The sequence below is a fragment of the Podarcis muralis genome, chromosome 6 (genome assembly GCF_964188315.1).
Source record: "Podarcis muralis chromosome 6, rPodMur119.hap1.1, whole genome shotgun sequence".
Taxonomy (NCBI): domain Eukaryota; kingdom Metazoa; phylum Chordata; class Lepidosauria; order Squamata; family Lacertidae; genus Podarcis; species Podarcis muralis.
In genome coordinates this window covers 49898193-49914335 of record NC_135660.1, presented here as the reverse complement: position 1 = coordinate 49914335, position 16143 = coordinate 49898193, and positions in this window count along the sequence as shown.

Here is a 16143-nt window from a genome sequence, read left to right as displayed (position 1 = left end):
ACTATAATCAATAAAGTTGTGGCCTAAATTCTGCCAAAAACCAAACTAAAATTTGAGTCAAGTGTGAATTTATTTAGGGGGGAGGTCTCTGGGTCTGAACACGCAACTATTTTGCCTTCTGCCTCCTGTCTAGAGTTCAGAGTTGCAAGCTCTCAACTTCTTATAGAACCAGCTTGATCTCGGAGGCAGGTGAGAATGGGACACTCCATTTATATTTCTTTTTAAAATGTTGTATGCAATGCCCTAAAGCAGAAAAACAGGTAATATTAAATTAACCTTGTCAATGTTGAATTAACCTAAGGCAACTGCCAATTGTAGAAAGCTTGGAGCTCAGCTTAAGTCTTAATTCGCTATACAGGCAACAACAGAGATGCTGTTTTCAGAGGGGGCGGGGAGGTGCTGGCAGTAAACAATCTCTGGGTTTTTTATCCTTGTAGTTTCTTCTCTGTAAATTGCATTAACATTTTATTTGCATTTTTAAAAACCTTTCCTTCTTCCAAAGCTCAATACGAAGAATGTGGTCCCTCTTCCATCTTCCTAACAGACTTATCAAGTATCTTAGATTAGCCTATAATCTCTTCAGTGCTGCTAACACAGTGGTTTGACTTCACCCCCAGAGGGACAATCCAGTGTTTCTAGAAACAGATGGATGCCAAGCACATTGCATAACCTTGGTGGCTACAAGTACGTGTTCAAACATTGGTCCCTAAACCTAGGGCACCCCTCTAAGCACTGCACCACAGTGAGGGATAAGGGAGAAATTAATTCAGTTCACATGCTAATCCCAAAACTACTGAATTTGTAGTTCCAGAACTGAAATGCAGATATCACCTTGAAATCCTCACATCTCTGAATTTTGTGTTGCAGTTCTGCAACCCAAGAAAATGTACAGTGGTACCTCGGGTTACATACGCTTCAGGTTACAGACTCCGCTAACCCAGACATAGTACCTTGGGTTAAGAACTTTGCTTCAGGATGAGAACAGAAATTGTGCAGCGCAGCGGCAGCAGGAGGCCTCATTAGCTAAAGTGGTGCTTCAGGTTAAGGACACTTTCAGGTTAAGAACAGACCTCCAGAACGAATTAAGTTCTTAACCTAAGGTACCACTGTATTTATAAATGTATGTTTTAGAGAAATGTGTAATAGTGAAATAATGTCCATGATCACATTTAAGCACAGTTGCTTGTAAAAATGTGTATATTAGGAGGCATGTGCACAAAACTTCATACCAACTTTAAAAAACCAAAAAACTGATGCAGAAATGGGGCAAAGTAAACTTAAGACTGGAAAAAAAGAGAAACTGAAACTGGCAGATCTGTGCATCCCAACAGCACATCATCTTTCTCTTGCCTTTCTCTTGACTACTTAAGTTATTCAAAAATATTTTATTTGCTTAATCTGCTAGGTATTGGGAGGGTGGGCTCTAAATAGCATCTCATTTTAGCGCTACTTTGATTAAAAGCCTCTGCTATGACTGAGCATTGCATTGACCATAGTTTTGAAGAGTGCTTGTCATGGGGAATAACTGAAATGCAAATAATGGACAAAAATAAAATCAAAACAACCAGGAAGCAATTTCTAAACAGAGTTCATATTCTATTCATAAATAAGATGCCAGGCGCTGTATAAGAATAGAAAAATGACAAGTTGCTTACTGAAAGCACACAATCTGAAAACATGACACAAAAGAAAAGACCATTTGGAGAAAGGGGAAGTTGCACAAGCTACTGATCACAGGAATAGGAAGAAACAGAAGTCAGTCCATCAAGAGCGTAAAGCAAACGAGAAACAATTAGTTTTTAATAATTTCTTAGCCTACATGTACGAGTTTTCCACTGCTCACACCAAAAGGGCTCGAGCCTACTTAAAGCTTTTTATTTTCACAACTGGAAATTCTCAGTGTTTGCAAAACTCCTCTTTGGCCAGGAGAAGGCGCCAGTGAGTAATCTCCATGACAAAAAATAATGTGCAAAATTCCCACTGAGGATTCTGGGTGAACGAAGATCTGTCGGGGCCTCGGATTGCCTTCTGCACTCTCAAAGCATATCTCTGAGCTTTGAGACGAAACAGAAGAAGAAGCAAAAGGCAGAGGTGGCTCGCAGGATCACAGCAAACAGCTCCTTGTTTGCTTTGGTCCTGCTCTCAAGCAATGCAGCAGCACTTGCCTGAATGAACCCCCCAGATTGAATGGTCAGGATGCCACCTGAAAGTGAAACCTGCAGAGGCAGCCAGCAAAATATTTTAAGGAGCCGTGAGAGAGGAAGCATAGAGATAAGACAGAGCACATGGTGCACGTGAGAAGTGGAGGTTTGATAAGCTTAATGTTTGGTGAATGGAAGGACTAAAGAGAACAGAAAAGGAAACACAGATAGGCGGGGTCCTGGATCCCTCCACGACTTAACTGATATGAGAAATGCAATTGCACATAAGTTGGTTCAAAGACAACACCCAAACTGTTGTTGAGAAGGCTGAAGGGTGATGTTACCAGTAGAAAAAGAAGCCAGAATACAGTGCTACTTCAGGTTACAGACTCCACTGACCCAGAAAAAGTACCTCGGGTTAAGAACTTTGCTTCAGGATGAGAACAGAAATTGCGTGGTGGCAGCGCAGCAGCAGTGGGAGGCCCTATTAGCTAAAGTGGTACCTCAGGTTAAGAACAGTTTCAGGTTAAGAACGGGCCTCCAGAACGAATTAAGTTCTTAACCCGAGGTACCACTATATTGGGGGAAGTGGACACAATGCATTCTGCCTTCTGCATATTTCCTTTGAGATGCTTACCTGATACTAGGCTTTCAAATAAGTGTAGTAATTACCTGTAGTAATAAGGACAGAGAGAGGGAACAGAAAGTTGGATACTGTCCCTGTGAGAACAGGATGCTGGGTTACATGAACTTAGGTCTGATCAGGCAAGGCTCTTATGTTTCTATCTTCATTTTTGTGAGATAGGAGCAAAACCAAGAAGGGGCACAATTAATCTTGGCAGATGTGTTTCTCTATATGTTGAAATGGATTTCCTTTTGGGGTGATTTCTATGCAAAAGTACAATATAAACATTCACTGAAAGAGAGATGTTTCTTGTTCTGCTTGTTCTCCAGAAGCAGCTCTGTATCTCCAGAGGTGTGGCCCTCCACATCATTCCCAACAACATCAGAAGCACCACAGCTTCCATACCCCTGCTGCATCTTATAAACAAACGTGTCAAATAATGGCAGCTCTCATCAGTGAAGGCAGATTTGGTCTCTCTTCTATCTCTTTAAGAGGCCACACTGGAGAGTTCCTATTGGCTTCATACCTACCCCCTTTCGCTGTGTGTTGACAAGGCATGACAATCGCCACCTTCTGCTTCAGATGACAACAACTGATCACAAAAAACCACCAAAGCTTTCGAGAGGAAATATTCATAAAATCAGGATACACCACCTCCAGCTTGGACATTTACTAATGTCTCGGAGGAAGAGGAACATCTTCCTGCAACAAGGAGAGTCAGATGAAGGCTTGGAGGGCAGGGTTCCCCCCTCTTTGCCACACATTCATATTCCTGGAGAGCTAGTGTGAGTAGTGGTTACAGTACTGGATTAAGGCCAGGGAGATCCAGGTTTAAGGCCTCACACAACTGCAAAGCTCACCAGGAGATCTTGGAGCAGTTGCTCTCTCTCTCTAAGCCTAGCCTAACCTTATAGGGTGGTTGTAATGATAAAATCAAGCGGACAGAAAACCCTAACACTACCCTGAACTCTTTGGAAATGTGATGGAATAAACATTTCAGAAATAAATACCCACGAATTATGGGTTGTAGGGTTGCCATATTTCAAGAGTTAAAAATCTGCTGAGCTTTTTTGGGGCAGTTGCCCCATAGCCCCTCTGCCACCATCAAGCCCATGAACAAGAGCCCGGGTCGCCAGAGCCCAAGCCTGAACCAGAACTGCATGCAGGCATACACACCTACACACAAACCCCAAATCCAGGACATTTGCTTTAAAATGTAAAATTCCCCCCAAATGAGCATGTAGGACCCCCAAAAGAGGACATGTCTGGGAATTCCCAGATGTATGGCAACCCTATGTAGACAAGGCAAAGCAAGATCAGCAGTGTCCTCTGCTTGCTCAGAGTAGTGAGCAAGCCTAACCCGCAATGCTTTATAAGCTGGCAGGGAATATCAATTTATCAGCTCTCCCCTACTTTATTGTGATTAAAAGGCTTACTTTGGCCAGAAGTGAGTGGTGGCACATAAGGTGAGTCTCCCTCAGCTCACAGGTTCTGAACCTGATTCTTGACACAAGTTGACAGGAAAGCCTTTATTGGTCCGAATGGTAATTCAAGAGAGAAATTTAGATTTTTCTGTGGTTTAATTAAAATATATCATATGCCTTTATTTGATCCGTTTCTCTGTTACTGTTGTTACTTCCTCCAGATCTGATTATCTCTGCCCATGAGAGTGCTAAGTGGCCTGTAAAACAGTTATTGCTATATTGGTTCCTTCTAAAGGCAGTTTATCAAAACAATGGCAATAGTAGTTTATATATAGTATTAGTATCATCCGCCATCACCCAGCCTGGAATTCCAAGCATGTTCTGACCTTCAAATTGATCTCAGAGCAAAGTATGCTCCTTTCCCATGCATGCCACACTTCTTCTGCACTTCAACAATGAGACTGCTTCACCCAAAGCCACATGGTGCTAGAAATTCAGCATCTTGTGACTGAAGTGCCGGTCTCTTTGATTATATCAAGCGACTTAATTCCCCCAATAGGCCAATATAAAAGTAGAAAGGTTTAAGAGAAGGTGAACAATTATTGGGAGTTAGTTCCTGAGCAGAAGAAGCCATACCGAGCAACAACAACAACAACACCACACACACACACACACACACATACACACGCACACACACACACACACACACACATATAGTGTGCCCCTTTCCTCCATCTTGCCTTTTCAGATGAGACACTGTGTGTACGTGCCAAAACCTGTTCACTTGCTGTAACCATTTGTGGGCCAGCAAAAGTGGTTTGATAATAGAACCGTGAAAGGCAGCCTTATCTTTTGCACCACAGTTTGTTTTCGGGGAAGAGAAATTAGCTGCGTCACTGCTGGATTCAGCATGTTGTTATTAGCCTAGATCGTGGGCTTATTTCTGAAGTTTGTAGTCGTGGGGAGAATTCTGATCTGGTCCTGGGTGACGGAGTATGTCTTTACACCTCTGAAATCTAGCTGCATTGAGATGGCAGATATTAAAGTTGATTTAGAATTTGAGAGAAAGTGGAAGGAAAAATAACTGAAGAGGCATGTTGAGGTGATGGTGGGTTTTCCACAACAGTTACTTTCTTAGACTCTGCCACTCCAATGATCCAATTGGCTCAGCTGGCTGTTGGCATAGCATTCACCAGCATAGCCTGTCTGGCAGGTATGGTGGCACCCAAAGCAAGTCCTCTGGCTCTCTCAGGAAGTGGCCTAATAAGGATCTATCTGGCTGCTGACACACCATACATTTAAAGCACACTCACCCACCCGCAGATGATCCTGGGAACTGTAATTTGTCAAGGGTGCTGGAAATTGTAGCTGTGTAAAGTAAACTACAGTCTGGTGGGGGTGCTTTAACTACTTTGTGTGTACGCAGCACCAGTGCTTTTTTCCCCGGGGGGGAAGCAGGGGTATGCATACCCCTAAACATTTTGTGAATCTAAGTTTGGCCTCATTGAGAGGCAGTATTTCAATATGAGTAGGAAAATGAGAGTAACCCTAAACATTTTTTTTAAGATAAAAAGCACTGCACAGCCCTATGATTTTGGTTTAACTGCTGAGGCTTTCTCTCAAAGTTATTGGAGATTGTAGTTTGATGAGGGCCATAATTCTCCTCCATTAGAGATTCCAGTCCCTCCCTTCAAACTGCAGCTCTTATGAGGTTTATTGGCTGCTAAGAGCGTTGGTAAGATCTGTATGTATTCTGTGTCCTTTTGTGTCATTTCATTATCAGTTTTAACAGGGAGAGCACCTTACCTAATCTCTATGCTTTTATAAATGTGGCATGCATTCTTCTTATCTGCCTTCCTATCAACCAAAGATATGCTTTTACCATTGTTAAGGAGACAAAGCAACAGTCAGCAAAGGGCAAAAAAGAAATCCCACACGCTCAGAAATAATTCTCTTTTGTGTGAACTAAGCAGAATTACTTCAAATCCATGTTTTACATCAATACAAACATTGCTAAAATACTGAAATGCCTCACAAGCAAAAATTTCCCAATAAATTAAACTATCACTCCTTCTGAGAGCTAACTCATATGGTGCATGTTGCCAGGATTGTAGCCAAGGTGGGGCCACTGAGAAACAAGAAGTTTCAGGATACTTGGGGAGAATCCCAAGGTTTACAGAAGTACAAAAAATATTTTTAAAACCCCTAAACAGTCCAAATAGGATTAAGTGTGCTTTGTAGTAGTCATGGAATGCAGAAGGACAGTATGAAAAGAAATACAGAGGGTTATGCCAACGAAGTGGAATGCCCCATTTGGATGGAATGACTGAACAGGGGCACTCCTTTAAAGAAAGAAGATGCATTGCAACATTGTGTTGTGGATTCTGTTTGTAGGGTTACAGTTTCCATTCTACGCTTAGAACTTTGACCAAAGCCGAGTCCAAAGCTCAAATGCAAATTCCTCCTGTAGGAAACTTCCTAAAGAACATCCCTTCTTATTTGCTTTCCTGACTGTTCTGTACTCTAACCGTAAAGGTAAAGGTAAAGGTAAAGGGACCCCTGACCATTAAGTCCAGTCATGGCTGACTCTGGGGTTGCGGAGCTCATCTCGCTTTATTGGCTGAGGGAGCCGGCGTACAGCTTCCGGGTCATGTGGCCAGCATGACTAAGCCACTTCTGGCGAAACCAGAGCAGTGCACAGAAATGCCGTTTTCCTTCCTGCCGGAGCGGTACCTATTTATCTACTTGCACTTTGATGTGCTTTTGAACTGCTAGGTTGGCAGGAGCTGGGACCGAGCAACGGGAGCTCACCCCGTCATGGATATTCAAACCGCCGACCTTCTGATCGGCAAGCCCTAGGCTCAGTACAAAGGTGCTATTATTGTCAGTCTTTTCTACAGTTTTTGGTGGTAGAAACCAGTGCTGCATTATGTACGTTTTCTGCATATTCTTTCCTTCTGACTTCACTGTTTCCTCACCCCATATGGGGTGTGTGTGTGTGTGTGTGTGTGTGTGTGTTCCCCTGCCCCCACCTGCAACTCAGCATAGCACTTCATACATAATCTAATGAAATGAATTTCAGTCCTCAAAAGCTTATTTCTTAATCGTTAAGGTGCCAGATAATGTTTTCCTTGCATTTGTGCATAATATTCTCCACACCAAGACCAGGATGGCTATTCTCCTGGCTTCAGAAGGTAGGACCCAAACCAATGGATTCAAATTGCAGGAAATGAGATTCCAATCCTGAATTGCAGTGGGTTTGACTAGATGACCCTTGGGTCCCTTTCCAACCCTACAATTCTTTTATTCTGTTCTAAACACTCATATTCTGCCAATTAACTCACCTGCTCATCAAACACTTCATGTTACAGTTTTCTAACAAACAGTTTATCCTACCTTGGGATGGTTGGCAGGTATTGTACTGCCAAGATACAATCAACTTTCTCTCTCTCTCTCTCTCTCTCTCTCTCTCTCTCTCTCTCTCTGTATTTTACTGGAAGTGCTGAATTATGTGTAAATATGCCAGCACATGAGACCACAGCCCATTTTATTGCATGAATCAGATACAAATGAGCTGTCCCAAGGGATGACCTGAAGAACAATATAAAAACAGCAGCAGTGGTATTCACTTCCCCATTAAAAAAGCAACTCGGCAAACATCACAGTGTTGGGATTCCTAATCAAAAGAGATTCCTTGCTCCACTGCCAATGGGGATTTTAATTTTTTATTTTTATGAGATGGGCTGAACTTCCCACCTTCCTGTTCAGGGAAGAAGGGTTCTTCCCACCCACACCTCACAGGCCACAATCTTGGTAGCTGCTGCACCCAATTTCTTTGGAAACTCTGTCCCCAAAAGTCCCACCCCAGCCTCTCCAACCCTTCTAGAAAGTTCCAGCTGCTTGCTGTATCATGTTCACAGAAAAGTATCAGAGGTTCTCAATCTGCTCTTGAAATGTTTAAAAAGCAAGCCAAGGCATGTGATTTACTTAATCATTCATTCATATTTTTTTATCTCACTCTTCCTCCAAAATGAGTTTAGGCAAACACTCCTGTGGCAAAAATGAAATGAAATGAAAAACAAAAGCATTTGAAACAAAAACAATCAGACATCTAAAATAAATTTAAGAACAGGTGTAACCAAATCATATGCCTTGGATAGGCCAGTTGAAACAGAAAAGTTTTCAGCAAGTGCCTTAAAAACTACAGTGGTGGTGTGTGTGCCTGATGTCAATTGGCAGGGAGTTCCAAAGAAGAGAGATTTCCATGTTAAAGGAATTTTAAGAACGGCATAATATACTGATGGGAACAGGAATAAACAGTAGAAATTCCTTCTGCCTAGACCAATGCCACTAGCTTTGCCCCACAGGTTGGCTTCCCAGGTAAGTGGCAGCCTTGTTTTAATAGGTTTGTTAAAAATACGTGCAAGTTTCCCAAACAGATTGGGAACTGCGAAGTATGGGACACAGATCAGAGAGCCACAATGTTTAGAGCATGGACGGAATCCTCAAATTTGACAGCTTGCCAATACCTGCAAGTAAATTACATAACCATCTACACAACAGGTGCTAGAGAAAAGGGAAGTGTCCTAGGTAAATCCAAGCAATCGGAGGTTAGGGAACTGTAGAACAGAACTTGGAAACAATAGCCTTCCTATCTTCAGTAAGACAATGAGGCTGTTGAGAACATTTGGCTCCCTTTAGCACCCATAAAACCACTTTTTATTTAATTGTTGAATTACGGGTGAAGAAAAAGGAGAAAGGGGATTTTTGAGTGCATCTGCTGCATTATATATTTTTTAAATCCAGAAATGGGGCTATCAGACCTGGAGGCCAAATGCAGCCCTCCAGGCTTCTCTATGGGGCCCTCATGAATCTCCTCAGGCAACACCCCCTCCCCAGATGGTCATCAGGAAGAATGACAGGACAATGTGTCTGCCCAAACTGATACAAGAAGGTTTATGCCACTTGATTAAGTAATGCTAAATAGAAGCCAGAGATAGAAGAGGAGATTCATGAACACTTTCCTTTGATTTGCCCAATTTAATTTTTTCATTCATTTCACGGGGTTTGTATACCACTTACTCATCAAAGCTCCTAAGCAGTTTACATACCGATTTACATTAAAATGTACGCATCATTTGGCAGCTCCCCTTCAAAATCTGCACACTTCTGAATGCTTTGGTTCTTGAGCCAAATGATGCGTACATTTTAACGTAAATCGGTATGTAAACTGCTTAGGAGATTCACAATGGCTTTATTACTGAAAATAACATACAAAAATGCATTAGCTTAGAGAAAACTGCATACATGAATGTATGTATTTGGAGAATTGTGCACTAAAGTGCTGATTAATGTTGAGTACTTTCTTTTTTAAAAAAATGAGTTTAAGATTGGGAATAGGAGAAGTTGGCAGATTTGTTCATCCATAGTGGAGCATTAGAGAAAGCAGTATGGACTGCTTCACCTCAGTGTGCACTGTGTAATGGACATTGTCCATAATGTGAAAGCTGCCCAAGTACATGAAGTACAGATAGGAGATCATTTCAACATCTAATACCCCCCCCCACCCCACCCATAAAACTCAGGCAGCTGCTGATCGAGCTCACTCATCTCCAGCAAGCTCCCTGAACGCAATGATTTCACCATCTATCAACTCATTTCTGTTTGCACAATAAGAGCAAAAACCTCAAGCTGATGTCAGCAGAACCGAATTACAAGTAACTGTCATGCATGCACAGAAATGTTGTGTTGTTCTTAAAATTTTCCTTAAAAGTTTATTGTTCTTTAAGGTTCTTTAAGGTCATTGTAGACAAATTCCACTGTTAGGGATCGTGCTCAGGTGTCACTACTTCTGAATAGCAGTAGTTATGATATCACCTCTTTTGACCTTTGAAGCCATCATTTTCAGATGATCCCTTGAAGGGAAGTTTTTAATGTGTGATATTTTAATGTATTTTTAATCTTTGTTGGAAGCCACCCAGAGTGGCTGGGGAGACCCAGCCAGATGGGCGGGGTACAAATAAATTGTTGTTGTTGTTGTTGTTGTGCTTTCACGTGACACATTTTTACCTTCTGAGTCTCCTGCTCAGCCCAGTGAGGAACTGGAATCTGCCTGAAGCAGCAACTGAAGATAATTCAGGGAGAGCATGCCTGTTTGGTGGAGACTTTCTGTGTGTTTGGATAGATGAGAGAAGAGGGGTGTTTATAAGATAGGGAATTTGCCATGGGCATTGTTTCCCAGATCCTTAATTCATTTACTGATTTGTTTTATAGTGACTAACTTGCACAATTTCATTCGGTTACCTACTTTGCATCAATTTTGAGTTCTTTCATGGATTCGTTTGATTTCAATGTCTGTATCTTGGCTCATTGCATGGGTTTTTAATTCTTTGCCATGGATTCACTGACTGCCTTTCAAAATACTATTGGCCTCATTGTTCCTCATTTATAAAATGGGTACATGTTTTCTAAGATGTCTCAAATACTTAATTCCTTAATAATATGCTGCAAATACATGTCACTTTGGTTTCACCTGCATGAATTCTTTTCATTCTTCCGTCTTGCTGGTTACACTGTTGGGAGTCTGGATTGTGTAAGAATGACCTCTGTTGGCCTTGCGTCATGTATTGATGTAGGGCTCAGTGGTAAATGCCTAGTAAAGTACAACAGCTGTTGTACTTGGACACCGATTGAAGATGACTTAAATGCAGAAGACACATATCTGCCATCTACCGTATTTTTCGCTCTATAAGACGCACCAGACCACAAGACGCACCTAGTTTTTGGAGGAGTAAAACAAGATAAAAAAATATTCTGAATCTCAGAAGCCAGAACAGCAAGAAGGATCGCTGCGCAGTGAAAGCAGCAATCCCTCTTGCTGTTCTGGCTTCTGTGATAGCTGCGCAGCCTGCATTCGCTCCATAAGACACACACACATTTCCCCTTAGTTTTTAGGAGGAAAAAAGTGAGTCTTATAGAGCAAAAAATGCGGTACTTCCTCAAAAAAATATCTGGAAGCAGGATCCTACACTAGTTGCATTTCACACAACTGTATCTACCCAGATAAATATAAAATATCATCAGAGCTGCCCTCTAGTCCCTACAGAACTGTAGGATTGCTGAGACATGTGTACTTTGTACTCAAGTATCTGAACGCAGTTCAAAAAAGTATCATAAGCGGTACCTTTCAGCAGCTTGAGGATTAGACTTCAGTTCAGTGTTGTACATAAGTGATATATTAAAACTAAATGGAGGACCCTGCACTTCTTGCTTCATTCCTACAAACATGAAAACTCCCCTGAATTACCTTCTATGCCAAATATTTGTGACTGAAAACAAATTTATTTGGAATGTGACACACCCACTAGACATGTCTGAAGAGTAGGCAGAAACCACAGCATTCAGACTTGCCTAAGGGCGGGCCTTCCCTGAAAATGCGATGGGACACAAGTTGACTTCCTTTTATAGCTCTTCTTCCTTGCCCAGACATCATGTGAAGTAAGGTGACCAGCAGGTAAACATGGACAGGATAAGTTGTTTAGAAACAGGAAATTGATGAGGCACAGCTCTGTATGTATGCATATAACGGCTGAGATTTCATCACAACTATGGGTAAGCATAGGAGCTCCCCCCCACTTTGTATTTATATACAATACATGCAGGGCTGGATTTAGGTTTGATGAGGCCCTAAGCTACCGAAGGTAATGGGGTCCTTTATATGTCCACCTGTCCTTTGTCAATAACAAATTGTCGGTGTTTTTTTGTGTTGAATAAATGCTATATAGTAATTTATGGACCTAATAGGTATCTAAAGCCATTTGCACATAACAAATAGGAGCCTACACAACACAAAACACTGTTGCTGTATGTAGGTTTTATTTTATTTGTTTATCTATTTTAGAAATGTACATCCAGGTTTTTTTCCCCTTTGAATTTTTTGGGGGCCCCCAAGAGAGTGGGGCCCTAAGCTATAGCTTGTTTAACTTATATGTAAATCCAGCACTGACATGGTCCCCTCCCTACACTGGAAGTCCATCAGTTTTTTCTCTCTCTGATGGCCAAACTGGCAGAGGAATACAACCCTCCCTTTGCCCCAGGCTGTGTGTGTTGAATTGGGTGGAGGTTGCCCCTCAGCCCAGCCTCCAACACCCTTCTGCCGCCTGTGAAGTAACACCAAGAGCACCCTGCTGGTGCAGAGCTCCCTCCTCCCTCCTCAAATGTGCAGGTGCACACAGGAATCTGCCTGCTCCTCAGCTTCCTCCCTGACCACCATGCCCTCTAACTAATAGTCAGCCTTATGCACCCTTTCTGTAACTTATTTCTTGCATTTATATCCCACCTCCCACCACCACTCAAGGAACTCAAGGCTATGTACATGGCACTCCCCCTCCTTGTCTAATGCCAACAACCTTGTGAGGTAGGCAAGGCTGAGAGGCATTGACTGGCCCAAGATCACCCAGTGAGTTTCATAGCCAAGTGGGGATTCAACACTGGTCTCCCAGGTCCTAGTCTAACACTCTAACCAATACACCACCTCTCTCTACACTCAAACACACACCAGCTGTAAGTTTAAGCAGAAGGACAGGGCAGGAAAGAAGCTGCTTAACTACTTTTTCTCCTGAATACTCCCCTCCTCCCCGTTACTTTTCCCCAGATCTTGTGGCCAACCAGTTCCCTATGGGATGCCATAGGCAGGACCTGATCACAACAGAACTCTCCCCACTTGCATTTTACAGCAACTGGTATAGCATCCTGCCTCCAGCAGATAATATAGCCATCGTGGTTAGATAAAATGGAGACTATTCTGGCAGCAGAACCCCAACCCGATTTACTGGCCATGGGCTTCTCCAAAGAGCACTGGGAATCAATTTCCTTGGTGGCATTTAGAAATCCCCAGATGAGACACCTTGAAGTTCTCCTGCAGTCATTGTTGGGAAGCAGGGCAATTAAACCAGACTTAAATTAGGGCAGTGGAATATAAAGGAGGACAAAACCACTGGAGGGAGCTTTGTAGAAAATGAATGTTGGCATGTGCAGCTTGTCATACAGGGGTCAGAAAAGGTGTACCTGCTGAAATGTCCTCTGTCAAAGGGACGCAGGAGCCTTGCTCACCTTTGCACTGCATCAATTCCCCCTCCCCAAGTTTAAAGGTGTAGTGTAGATGTACTTGCAGCCTCTTTGAACTCAGGGGAGCAACTCTTCTGCTCTCTTTTAATAGCTTGTAGTGAGGACTCTTGCGTTTCTATCTGAATAGCAGGGAAAAGCTTTGCCTGCTAAAGTTCTGCTCCTTAGTTATTTTTATTTGACAAATGTATAAACTGCTTCACAGCCTGGGACCACCAAAGCAGTGTAAGATAATACAATATACCAAAGAAACCCCACTAAAAACTATTAAAGCCATTTCTACATGGCAGCACCGCCGGGGGGTGGGAAGTAAGCTACCCTGGGAGACAGAGATTCTTCCATCATCGTCGTTTACAAAACATTATTTACTCGCTCTCATTTTAACACATACATGCATTGAGTGTAGAGCACACTTTGTCCTTATGGAGAAATGTATTCGGATGTATAGAAAATGGCAGCTCATCTTCAGCTATGCCTCAGAATCAGTAGTTCACAACTTATACCTTACCAGTCCATAAAATCGTGGCATTGCAAGGGGCACAAGAAAATTGCAGAATTTACTCAAACACAATTTCCAAAGGGGGTGGGGGAAATAACTAAAATGATTATAGTGGAAACCATGGATTTCATGGCAGATTGTTTTTAGTTACAAGACCTTGATCAGAATCTCTAGAGCAGGCATAGGCAAACTTGGCCCGCCAGATGTTTTGGGACTACAACTCCGATGATCCCTAGCTAACAGGACCAGTGGTCAGGAATGATGGGAACTGTAGTCCCAACACATCTGGAGGGCTGAGTTTGCCTATGCCTGCTCTAGAGAATATAGAACCCTAGAGATCATCCTGGAGCCTTAATACAAATTAACCAGAAGTTCAGGTAAACAGGAAGGCTAGCATTTGCACTTTGTTTACAATGCCACTGGAGGTGAACTGTGGCCAAATACCAAAGACTATGATGGTTTCATTGTTTTTAAGATTTAATGCTTTCTTATGTTTGAGTCATGCCTACTTGAGGTGCCACATACCTTGCCTGTTGGCAGCACCTGGGTCCCACCTTCACCTTGATGATTCTCTCTTCTCACCGATATCTGAGAGTGAGTGATTCGTCTACTTTAAAACCTCCACAACAGACTAACAGATGAATATCCCCTTAGCAATGTGCCACAAACAGATAGCAGGAAGTATTACAGGCTGGTGCATGATGCGGAAGAGCAAGTTTAATAAAACACACCCAGATGGCTCAGGATTGCCCTGGAGGATGCTCGTGTTATTAGTCAGTGCACCTCTAGGCTAAAGATAGCTGCAGTTCTACAGGTTTATTCTGTAATGGAAAGAAGAAGATTCAGGTACCAGAACAGTCAGAATTTAACCATCAGCACATGGGCTCCATAGGCTGATGGGGAGCCAGAGGACTCACTTGGGTTAATAGCCAAGAGGATGGGGTGTAGGCGGAATAGGAAAATTACTGGACCAGAATTTTCATCTCTCATGGGGCGTGTGCACAAAAGAAACCAGTATTTTCAGTCCTACTATCATCACACCAGATTTTGGTTTAGCAGTAGTGATATCCAGTGTAAATCAGGATAGGATTCTCATGCCTTTAATAGTTGTGTAGAAGAGCTTTATTAAATGTACCCTGTTTATGACAAACGTCCTTTCCCCACATGCCATTTTTAGCACTCATCATCTTTAAGGATGGGACACTCATCTGTTTGGTTTTTTTTCTTATTTGTTTAAAAGGCTTAAAAACTGCTTTTCAGAAAAATTGCCTCAAAAAATGGTTTACAATCACTAAAATACACTAGGGGTATCCTTCTGCTACCAGACATTAAAACAAACCTAGACTATATGGAAGTGAGAGCTGGACCATCAAGAAGGCTGATCGCCGAAGAATAGATGCTTTTGAATTATGGTGCTGGAGGAGACTCTTGAGAGTCCCATGGACTGCAAGAAGATCAAACCTATCCATTCTTAAGGAAATCAGCCCTGAGTGCTCACTGGAAGGACAGATCCTGAAGCTGAGGCTCCAATACTTTGGCCACCTCATGAGAAGAGAAGACTTCCTGGAAAAGACCCTGATGTTGGGAAAGATTGAGGGCACAAGGAGAAGGGGACGACAGAGGACGAGATGGTTGGACAGTGTTCTCGAAGCTACCAGCATGAGTTTGACCAAACTGCGGGAGGCAGTGGAAGACAGGAGTGCCTGGCATGCTCTGGTCCATGGGGTCACGAAGAGTCGGACACGACTAAACGACTAAACAACAACAACAGACTATCATAGCAGTAAACCAGCATCAGACACGGCCCAACCATTCTAATCCAACACCTGACCTCACATTTTAATCCTTTTAAAAAGTAAGTCTTCAAAGCTCATTTAAAAGAGGTTGACAATGAGGTTTGTCTGATTTTGCCCAGAACTGGGACACCAAAGAAAAGGCCCTGGCACGTATTCCTACTGCCAATTGAAGAAAATATCCTGGCCCTTTCTCAGAAATCCTGGTGCACAGCAATGTCAGCACCATCTTGCTGAGGCCCATGCACCTTGGCAAGACCCAATGGAGCTTACACCTTGACTGCCCCACCCCCCGCAATGTTTATTGCCACTTGATCTCCCTGTCAGTGAGACATTGACTTCAGATGATTTTCCCAATACACGGTTACAGATGAAACAAATCAGGTTAAAGTATGCAGCAATTTACCAACCAGCCTTTCCGAACACTCTGGGTGAATGTTTCTGTGGAACAGCACTTTTGAAAGAAAGAATCTCCTCAGCAGCTTCTACTTTTAGAAATATGTCAACTAGCATTTTTTATCCCTAAGTAAGGATATTC